We start from the raw sequence: 10,394 nt of genomic DNA on the forward strand, positions 1-10,394 counted from the left end.
TGCGTCTAATGCTGTGAAAAGCATGGACTTTAATGGTTCTGTGGAGGGTATGCTGTTAACTCAGGGGAAGAATGTATGGTTCCCGTGAAGCCATGTTTGCCTTTAATTAAGAACCAAGGTCATGGTAGGGAAGACAGAGCGTTCACTCTTCGAAAATCTTTCCAGCCGCCTTATTCCATTTATACTTATGTACAAGCTTGCAAAGTCACTTTTTCTATTCGTAGTCTATGTTAGAAAAGCTACTTTGTCATTTTTATATGTTCTCCTTAAATTTCCAAAACACTCTGAAGGTTTTTGAGTGATGGAATCCCTATTAACAAAGCATATAATCTCCAATCACAGAAACGTGATCAGATGTCTAGTTAGAATTCCCCTCACACTGCGTGAACTCCAGAAATCCTCTCTCAGTATACACTGGTCCAGCCTTCTTGGTACCCAGGGCAGGTTGGCCAGGCAGCGTGAAGCCGTGCACAAACCTACCGCATCCTTTCTTAGGGAATTATCATTCTTCCTAAAACTTACAAGGATGGTGATAAGAAAACGACCTTCTGATTTCACCTCTTAACTTGTTGGCCAAGTGCGTTGGGTAAAAGACATTTTATCAAGACGGCTATTTTCCGCTACAAAATGTGAATAATACTGTCCACCTCTCTGGATTTACGGCAAGGATGAAATGAGGGAATGGATGTAAAATTGCTCTAAAATTATGAAAATCATGATCCTGATAGTAACTATAACATGGTTCATTACAATTCTTGATCTTGCCATGCGAACAGGTGCATCTCCCACTGGGCAGAACTAATGATGCCTTGGCTGGCAAGTGGAGGCTTCAGTACCTGTTTCCCTTTTGAGTGCAAACTATTTACATTTGTTCTCCTTTTAGCTTTACTCTTGATTGCAAACCCTTTTGTAACATCAGAGAGTAGGAATGCACCCTGGGTAGCCTAAATTGAAGTGGCTTATGGGGATGGGAACTCTGAGAACAAATTTTCTAGACATATCATCAGTATTATGTTATGTTACAACCACGATGGGGTCACCATGGGCAAGATGGAGGAAGACGAAGCTCTCTGTGTCCTAGGGATGCCCAAGCTTTTATTTTTGTAAAATAATGAGCTAAAAGGGAGATATCCAACTGTATATATAATACATATAAATGTTTAATTGATCATAATGCTATGATTAACAGTAACCTGTTCATTATTCAATATATGGATTGTAGGCAGACACTAACGTGTTCAATAAATATTTTTAGCAGGATAACTCTAAAGTAGTCCTGGAAATTTCAGCGACAGAATCTCTGGTCTTGAAATTACAGGGGTTAGGGAGGGTTTTAGAGTGTATTTCACATGTGATTCCAAACCTACATCACAGACGACCAATTCAAGAGAGGATGCTTTACTGGAGCTGGTTGCTACTAAAACAGTCCGGTCATAGCCACATTGCGAGATCCCTAGGAGACGTGTGGCTGGAGACCCTTTGTCTTCCCGCTGAGCATGCTGACAACCACAAGCAGTGTAAATAATGATAGTTCAGACACACTTGGAGTCTGTGCTCCAGAGGCAGCAAAAGTAATTGAACCACTTACAAAAATCTGTGACCCTTCCTGGAAGTTGTGATGTCATCTCTGCTAACCAGCTCTGCAATTTCTTGAAATCCACGACAGCACCAGTACATACCTGTAAAGGGGAACTCAGGCAGCGTGTCGTGACTTTGTGCTCAGTGCGTGTGTCCAGCTGGAGTCTGAAGCCCTGGACTGTCTTTGAGACCAGTTCAGCCCCGCCTTGGTTTCTTTGCTGCAAGATAGGATTCAAAGTCCAGATGTCGAGAAACTAAATCTCGTGAACCACTTAATGTCTGACAAATTGGCGTTCTCCGAGTTTTAATTAAAAAAAGAAAGTCCTCAGTTGGATAAAATAGTTAAATACGTCTCTTCAACAAGTTTCCACAATCTGTCTAAAACAACACCCACCCCGAGGGGAAACCGCCGTCCTCTGTGTGACTTCTTTCAAGTGTCACATAAACCAACACAAAGACAAAGAAAAGGACCGAATGGCTGTGTTTTTAGCGTCGTGCAGACGGGCAGAGGCCAGGCCCGAGCTTCTAATGGCCAGCTCCATGGAAACCAGACACGTGATCTTCTCTTTGACTTGAAACGATTCGCCTACCTTATCCTGTTTATTTTTTCATTGCTGGTGTCCTGGGGCAAGTGGACATTTTTGGGTGAGTCATCTTTTAGAATACCCCAGATTTTACGAAAAATTTTTAGTGGAATTTAGTTGAAACAGCTCAAAATAACGTTATCTAGTTATACTCGTCCTCACAAATAAATATTAACTAACCTAAGCCCTCTCGTTTGACAACTCGCGGCTGGGAGTTTTCTAATAGTTGTTAATGGTACTGTGTTGGCGCATCAATCTTCACCGCAAACGCCCCGCACCACACTCAGCTGCAAGTTGCCTTCAGATCATTCTGTGCGTAAAAACACGTACCAGGCAGACCTTCTTTGCCCTCTTGTCTTGCTAGCCTAACATATGTTCTGTTTTGTTTTGTTTTGTTTTGTTTTGTTTTGTTTTGTTTGTGGTACGCGGGCCTCTCACTGCTGTGGCCTCTCCCGCTGCGGAGCACAGGCTCCGGACGCGCAGGCTCAGCGGCCATGGCTCACGGGCCCAGCCGCTCCGCGGCATGTGGGCTCTTCCCGGACCGGGGCACCAACCCACGTCCCCTGCATCGGCAGGCGGACTCTCAACCACTGCGCCACCAGGGAAGCCTCTAACATATGTTTTTTAAGGCTAGCTAGACGCCAACTCAGTGAAGAGAGGAATTACGTTACAATAACTCTAATCAGATTCAATCAACTAATGATATGAACTATAACTTTATAAAGGCTGCAACTGACAGGTTGACTCACTGGTGGGCTGGGGGGGTCAGATAGACCAGGTGCAAATATTAATTCTCCTACTTATAAGTGAGCCCCAATTTCCTCATTTGGAAGCTGCGCTTAATACTGCCTAGTTTACGGGGTGATTGTGAGGACCCAGTGAGGGCTGCCTGTTCCCATTCAGCACAATGTCTGTTACACGGGATGGTCTTCCCAGAGCTGAAGCTGTTCGTGTAAAGTCTCTGCAGCACCATTAGTGTGTCTGCTTTCTCTCACACTCTGTTGCAGACTGCCTCCTGCATGCGGTACACCCGCCCGGGTTCGGGTCAGCTGTGAGGTCTCACCAGCCCTCCCAGTCTTCCCAAATAGAAAAGGAACATACAGATCACGAGGTGAACTGTGACAGTGGCGGCTGGTTCCCTCTTAAGAGAAAGACAGGCAACTGGGCAAAGAATTCTCTGCAGAGAGTAAGGACCAAAGCATTTGTATCAGGTAAAAATGATGCTGAAGACAGCACAGTGTCAACTGGGCTTTGAGAACAAGCCAACGGAGCTTCCCATTTTAGTACTTTTCCCTCCTCTTGAGAACTGCTTCTGTGATGTTTTCATAATCACTTTGAACATGTGGCACTTTGAACATGCGTGTTTGTGTGATTGAGGTGCACAGAGTGTAGGGTGCCCATGGGTCGCTTGGGGGTGGTTGATCAGAGAGGCATCCTTGACGGCGTCTGCAAAGCCCTTAGTAGGATCCACATCCGATGATCTCTGAGCCCTGGACGCTGTGTGCCAGCCTCTCCCCAGCCCTCCGTCATGCAGAGCACCTCGGTACTCTGGACGCCATGAGAAAGCAGTGGACCTCTTCAGCAGCCTCACGCATGGCCCTCACCTCGCTCACATGCTCTCCCTTTCCCCCGTGAGAACATTTGCAGGCTGGGTCGGGGGCTGTCTCTTGGCACTGAACTGACTGCCTTGGGGAAGGGGTGATGCAGGTAGAGTGACACGGTCGCTCTTACCCTCTTCAATGCATCCAATGTCAGATTTTTTTTTTTTTATTTCAATGATGTACTAGAAGTTCGCTGGACTCCCTGACTCACACAGTTACTCTCATCTGTGAGTGAGAGTCAGAACTGGTGTTCTTTGGAGGGAAGACAGTGAAAACTATTCACTGTCTTGCTGACATCCCTCCTGGGTTTTGCGTAAGCCTTGACAGTTGAATGTTAGCACAATCTTCTCTCTCTCTCTGCTCCCTATAAATGGGATATTATTTGCATAAAAATCAGGGCTTTCTACCTGCTCTGTATAGATCCAGACCTGGGCTTTCCAGCACAGCAGCCGCTAGCCATACGTGGCTCTTTACATTTCAATTAACTAGACTTAAAAATTCAGTCCTTCATTGCACTGGCCACAGTTCCAGCGCTCAGTAGCCACCTAGCACAGATATATAACATTTCTGTCACTGCAGAAAGTTCTATTGGGGGTACTGCTCTAGAATCATACTTAATTCTTTGGATGAACAAACGCTTGGCATTGGAGAGAACACAGAGAATGAGAGCCCTCTCAAACTGGCTGGGAAGAGTCCATCGGTAAATACCCAGGAATTTGGCAAGCCAGTTGATAAACGATTGGTATCTTGAAATTGGCCATAGTGGAAGCATTACACCATGGAAAAAGTCTCAAATCAGAGCTTTCTTTTCTTCCCTTTTCTCTTTTCTCCTCTTTTCTTCTCCTCTCCTCTCTTCCCTCCCTTCCTTGCTTCCTTTCCTCCCTCCCTCCCTTCATCCTTTCTCCCTTTCTCTCCTTCTCTCTTTCTTTCTTTCTTTCCTTCCTTCCTTCCAGCTAGTTTACTAGCAGCCTACTGCCTGACATGGCTTGCGTCAGATCTTTACTAGAGAGGAGAGACCCAGATAGTTGATCCCCTCACTACGGAGCCGCTTAGGCGATGCCATTATCACACCAGAAGCCCCAGCCACTGTGGACTCTTCCCTCCTGCCACATGCCATCTGCAGTTATTCTGCCTCTATGATGTCTTCCCAGCATCCCACCCCCTGCTGCCACCTCGGAGCAGACTGGCACACCACTCACCCAAACTGCCCTGGTAGTTCCCAGCTGGCCATGCTGCCTCTCCATTTGATCCCTTTCCTTCCTTGGCTGCGAGATTCTGTTCTAAATGTCATCACTGATCATGTGGCTACCCATTAGGTAGAAAATAAGATCGAACTTCATGGGACTTTCCGGGCTCTCATTTTCCTGCCATCTCATTCCTATGACACCCCTCACCCACTGTTCCCCTCTCTGGCAGACTTTCTTCCTCTGTCTCGGCACCCTCACTTCACATTCAGTATGCGTTCAACGGATTCACATTTGCTCATCTCTGTTTTAAATCGTTTAGTCCCCCAAGTCCCAATATTCCCATCACTACTCAAATTCTGTTTCTTCCCTTTGTGGCTCTGCTCAGAATGTGCTCTCCATATAGATTCATTTTTGTCTTTCTTTCCCGACCCTATGTCACACTTTCTGCACTCAGCTCAAGCACCTTCTCTTTAGAAAGCCATCACTAACAGCCCTTCCACTTGGGACTGGGTAAGATGACTCTCAGGTGGCTCCCAAAACGTACCTGCAAGTATCTGTATCACATCCCTTCCCAAACGGCATGGTCACTGTTACTACGTGTCTGTCCCCTCACCCCACTCCTGACACCAGGCTGAGTCCTGACATGCTGTAGACAATCAGTGCATAATTGGTGCGTGAATCCGTGAGCAGAGTCCAGGTCCTTTGGAAAGCTTTGCCAGATGTTCCCAGGCAGAGCTGATGCCCCCTCTATCCCGACCTGTCAAATCTTGCCCTGCGGTATACGTTCTGCACTCTGTGAGGACGGGTATCCTTCTGTAACTGTAGCCCCAGCTTCAGTCTGCAGAGTCATTAGAAAGTTTTTTTAAAAAAACACGTTTGCTCACTTCTATTGATATGCATAAAACAGGGTTGGTGGAAAGGAATATTTCATGATCACTAAGGTTATTCAGTTTTAGTTCTGCCCATAATGACCCCATGCCTGGACGCAGCTGGCCACTCTGTGGGCTCCCAGGTCACCAAGGATGCATTGGAAAAAGACCGTTTCTAACCAGCCAGTCATTTTCCTCCTTCCGACTCCAAATTACTTCTCCTCTATCAAGTCCTAGCACTGTGCCTCACTCTTGAGCTGTTCTGAAAAAAAAAAAATGTTTTCAAACCAATATAATTTCTTGCTTATATACATTCCTCACAAAGGAAATCTCATATATTGAACAGGCTCCCTCCTGAGAAACCCAAGAATGAGACATCCAGGACCCCCGTCCCTTAGGCACTCATGGGGGCATTTCTGGAGCTCACAGGCCCCTTCAGCCAGGTCCACAGCTCTGGAAAACTTGGTATAAAAGGACCTGGGTTCCTGAACCCAGCCTGCCGAGGTACCCTGCTGACCACTGTTCCCCTGTCTACCTGACAGATCACAAGTCATACAAGGTGTTGAAACTAACAGATACCAGAAGAAACTAACCAACTTAAGGGAGACACATTTCACTCAGTTCAAAAGCTACATATAGTACAACTTATATATATATAGTCTTCTACTCAGAAAATCTCTAAGTACCTTTAATTGTTGACTGTAGCCCTAAAAATGTACGGGTTGGTGCTTTTTAATGTTCTTTTAATAGTTTCAACTAATGGCATGTTTAATAGCATATTAATAATGTTTGTACCTACTCTTGTACCAAAGCTAGAAAAATGAAGTTTGCTATTAACACTGAACATTTTTCTTCCCTTTTATGCATCTTGTTCACTTCACAACTTATAGAAAATCAAAACATTATTTTTCTTGTGTAGATGTACATCCTTCTTGGTACCACGCCTCTTCAGTAGGTGTGTTAATTCCCAGATTTCACCTGACCTCCTGCTAGGGAGTATCTTTTTTATCCTAACTTTGTCAAAACTATGCAAAATTGCCTTTTATCTCATTAGCAGTATGCTCCTTTTGGCATTTTGGAAGTATTTTAAATAATGACTGTGTAAAATGTCACAATATTTGGAATTGAGCCCTTTCATTATATCATTCAATATGAAAAGCTGATGAACAGGGCAGCAAGAAGACATCTAAAAATAAATATCTTGGGGCTTCCCTGGTGGCACAGTGGTTGAGAGTCTGCCTGCCGATGCAGGGGACGTGGGTTTGTGCCCCGGTCCGGGAAGATCCCACATGCCGCGGAGCGGCTGGGCCCGTGAGCCATGGCCGCTGAGCCTGCGCGTCCGGAGCCTGTGCTCCGCAACGGGAGAGGCCACAACAGTGAGAGGCCCGTGTACCGCAAAATAAATAAATAAAATAAATAAAAATAAATAACTACCTTGGAGACATGTCTCCTGTCACCTGGTGGTCTTAGGCCCTCCCCTCCCCAGCAGGCTGGCTGCCCAACAAGCCATCTCTCATAAACAATTTCACACTTGTTTTGTCTTAAACCTTTGTTTTGACTGCTTTGGTTAAAAATCACTCTGTGATCTTTACTAATCTAAGAAGGAGAGGATGCAGTGCGTGAATTAGGCACATGGTTGCATGATTCAAAAAGCTTTCTCTTAAAGTACCAGATGATGGCCGGAAGCAGACCTGCCACAGAAAATAGGCTTGACACTGTTCTTCTCAGCAGTGAATTACCACCGTTTTTTTCCTTCAAAATTGTCCCCAAAGAGGAAAATGACTGAATGTACTGTTCCAGAGCAATAGAGTCACCTCGAGACAGAGAAAACAACAGTGTTTTTTCCCACTGGCACCCCTCAATCTGCTGCTTTTTCCAGTTATGAAGGCAGTGGCAACTTTGAAGAGAAACAAAATAACATTTGTAGCATCCACAGCATTGGCATCCAGTCATCACCTCCGATATTTATTAATCAGATATTTATTAAGATGCTTCTGAGGGAAATAGAAATAAAACGCATGGCTCCTGTTTTCTGTGTGGGTTCAATCTTCCAGGGAAGAGAAGACACGGCTCCTTTGCTAACCAATATTACAATTTAAAAAACAGTAATTTCACAGTAAAAATATCTCCATGTAGTTTTGATCCATCTATTGTATTATCAGTGAGATTGAGCACATTTTCTTTCTTTCCTCACACAAGCTGGATCACTGCTTCATCAGGAAAGCAGAAGCTTATTGGCTATTACAAAGCTGCCTGGAGAGGGGGGCTGTCGATGGAGGAGCTCTGGGGGCCAACATTGAACTGACATCCATCAGGGATGTGCCTGAGGCCCGGCTGTGGTCTTCATCGATGTGTCACCTTAGGACGTCACCTCACATCGCAAAATCTGATTGTTTTTAAATCTACAAAACGGGATAGTACTCTTTGCCACGTCATTTGGCAGGACCACTGCTGTCGAGCAAGGTGATGAGTTGAAAATCCCTCGTGGAATGTAAGTCGGTGCAGCCACTGTGGGAAACAGGATGGAGGTTCCTCAGGAAACTAAAAATAGAGGTACCGTATGATCCAGCGATCCCACTCCTGGGCGTATACCTGGACAGAACCATCATTCAAAGAGGTACCTGCACTGCTATGTTCATAGCAGCACTATTCACAATAGCCAAGACATGGACGCAGCCTAAATGTCCATCAACATGTAGGTTGGATAAAGAAAATGTGGTACATATATACAATGGAATACTACTCAGCCATAAAAAAGAACAAAATAATGCCATTTGCAGTAATATGGATGCAACTAGAGATTATCATACTAGGTGAATTAAGTCAGGCACGAAAAAAGAGAAATATCATATGATATCACTTATATGCGGAATCTAAAATATGACACAAATTAACCTCTCCGTGAAACAGAAACAGAGTCACGGACATAGAGAACAGACCGGTGGTTGCCAAGGGGCAGGGGGGTGGCAGAGGGTAGGGGTGGGAGTTTGGGATTAGCAGATGCAAACTGGTATATACATGGAATGGCTAAACACCAAGGTCCTACTTTATAGCACAGGGAACTATATTCAGTACCTTGTGCTAAACCATAATGGGAAAGAATATGAAAAAGAATGTGTATGTATACCTGAGTCACTTTGCTGTACAGCAGAGATTGGGGCAACATTGTAATTCAACTATACTTCAATAAAAAATAAACTTAAAAATTTTAAATAAATAAAACACACACACAGAAAAGCCCGGAGACCCAGGCGCCTCCTCCCCCACGTGAAATCCACCCTCTCCCCAGAGCATTTGGTGAGACCAAGGACATTTGACAGCCGTGCTCCCTACTTCATGGCCCAGCTGCTGTCCGGCCTGGCTGGAATCCCGGGGCTGCCTCGTGCTACTAGAGAAAATGCTTCACCTGTAAAACTACAGTTTCAGAAGAAAGTGATGAAATCAGGATAGTCTCCTAGTTCTGTGCAAATAAGCCTCAGCTGAGTTGCTAGCTAAGCATTTTGTGGTTTGAAGTCCTAAAATTCTGAAGTCCTCCTTGGAAATTGGCATGAGATCCAAGGCCAAGTTCTGACCTGCAAAGGGAGAGAAGCCGAATGTTCAGGTCCAAGAGGGATGACTTGACTTTGTAATACGTGTCTTTTCTGATGAGAACTTGCTGGAAATGGACACAGTTAAAGCAAAGCAGACAGCCTGTTGGGATGAGAAACGGGGCCATTTTGGTCTGTGTCCGAACTGTTTTTCCGGGTTGCCTCTTAGATGTGGGAAGTTACTAATTTTAAAAGAAGAAAAATTAAATACTACTACTAGAGATGGAGAAGAATTATAACTCCTATCAGGCCTGTCAAACAAACGTGACACCAGAACTCAGGGGAAAGCTGGGTCTGATTCATTAAATTCCCACTGGCCTTAAAACACATTACGTGAATTAAAACCTGTCTGTGATATTTATTCCAATTCAAACAGCAGAGGCTTAAAAATAGCTCATAAAACAAATATTTATCCAAAATTTCCAGAAGGTTTCTCCCCATAAAATTATCCCAATTTTATTAGCTACAAAGATAAGCATAATAATCTATGTAGTGATAGCTTTCTAACTATTTTTAGTAGGAAGTGTCATTTATCTTGTTTGGGCAGAATAAATAAGACAAAATCTACCAAAAAGCCTGGAATATTTCTTAAAATTAAAAACTTAATCTTTCAAATAGGGGAGACCATTTATTGGATCTCAAATGTCATTCTTAAGTCAAATTCCCAGGCTTTTTGGACCTGAGTTTCTGACACTTGCTCCATGCTTGGATTTCAGTAATGGCCCCTTGGACTTGCGCTTTTGCATACATGACTAGTTGATGAATTTAACGACTCCCAGTACCGGTTCTGCTCTCAATCAGATAAGAAAGGGACAGTATATGCAAATGCACAGAGGCAGGGTGTAACGTTGCATTTTCAAGAAACTAGGAGTATTGTGGAATTCCTGGAGTTTTAAAGAAAGGGACAATGACGCAGGAGAGGACAAAGGTGGAGGGAGCCTCTTCCGTCTTGTTAAGGCACTTGAACTTTATCCTGGGTGATGAGTCC

Source organism: Leucopleurus acutus (genome assembly GCF_964270905.1).
Source record: "Leucopleurus acutus genome assembly, chromosome: 17".
NCBI lineage: Eukaryota > Metazoa > Chordata > Mammalia > Artiodactyla > Delphinidae > Leucopleurus > Leucopleurus acutus.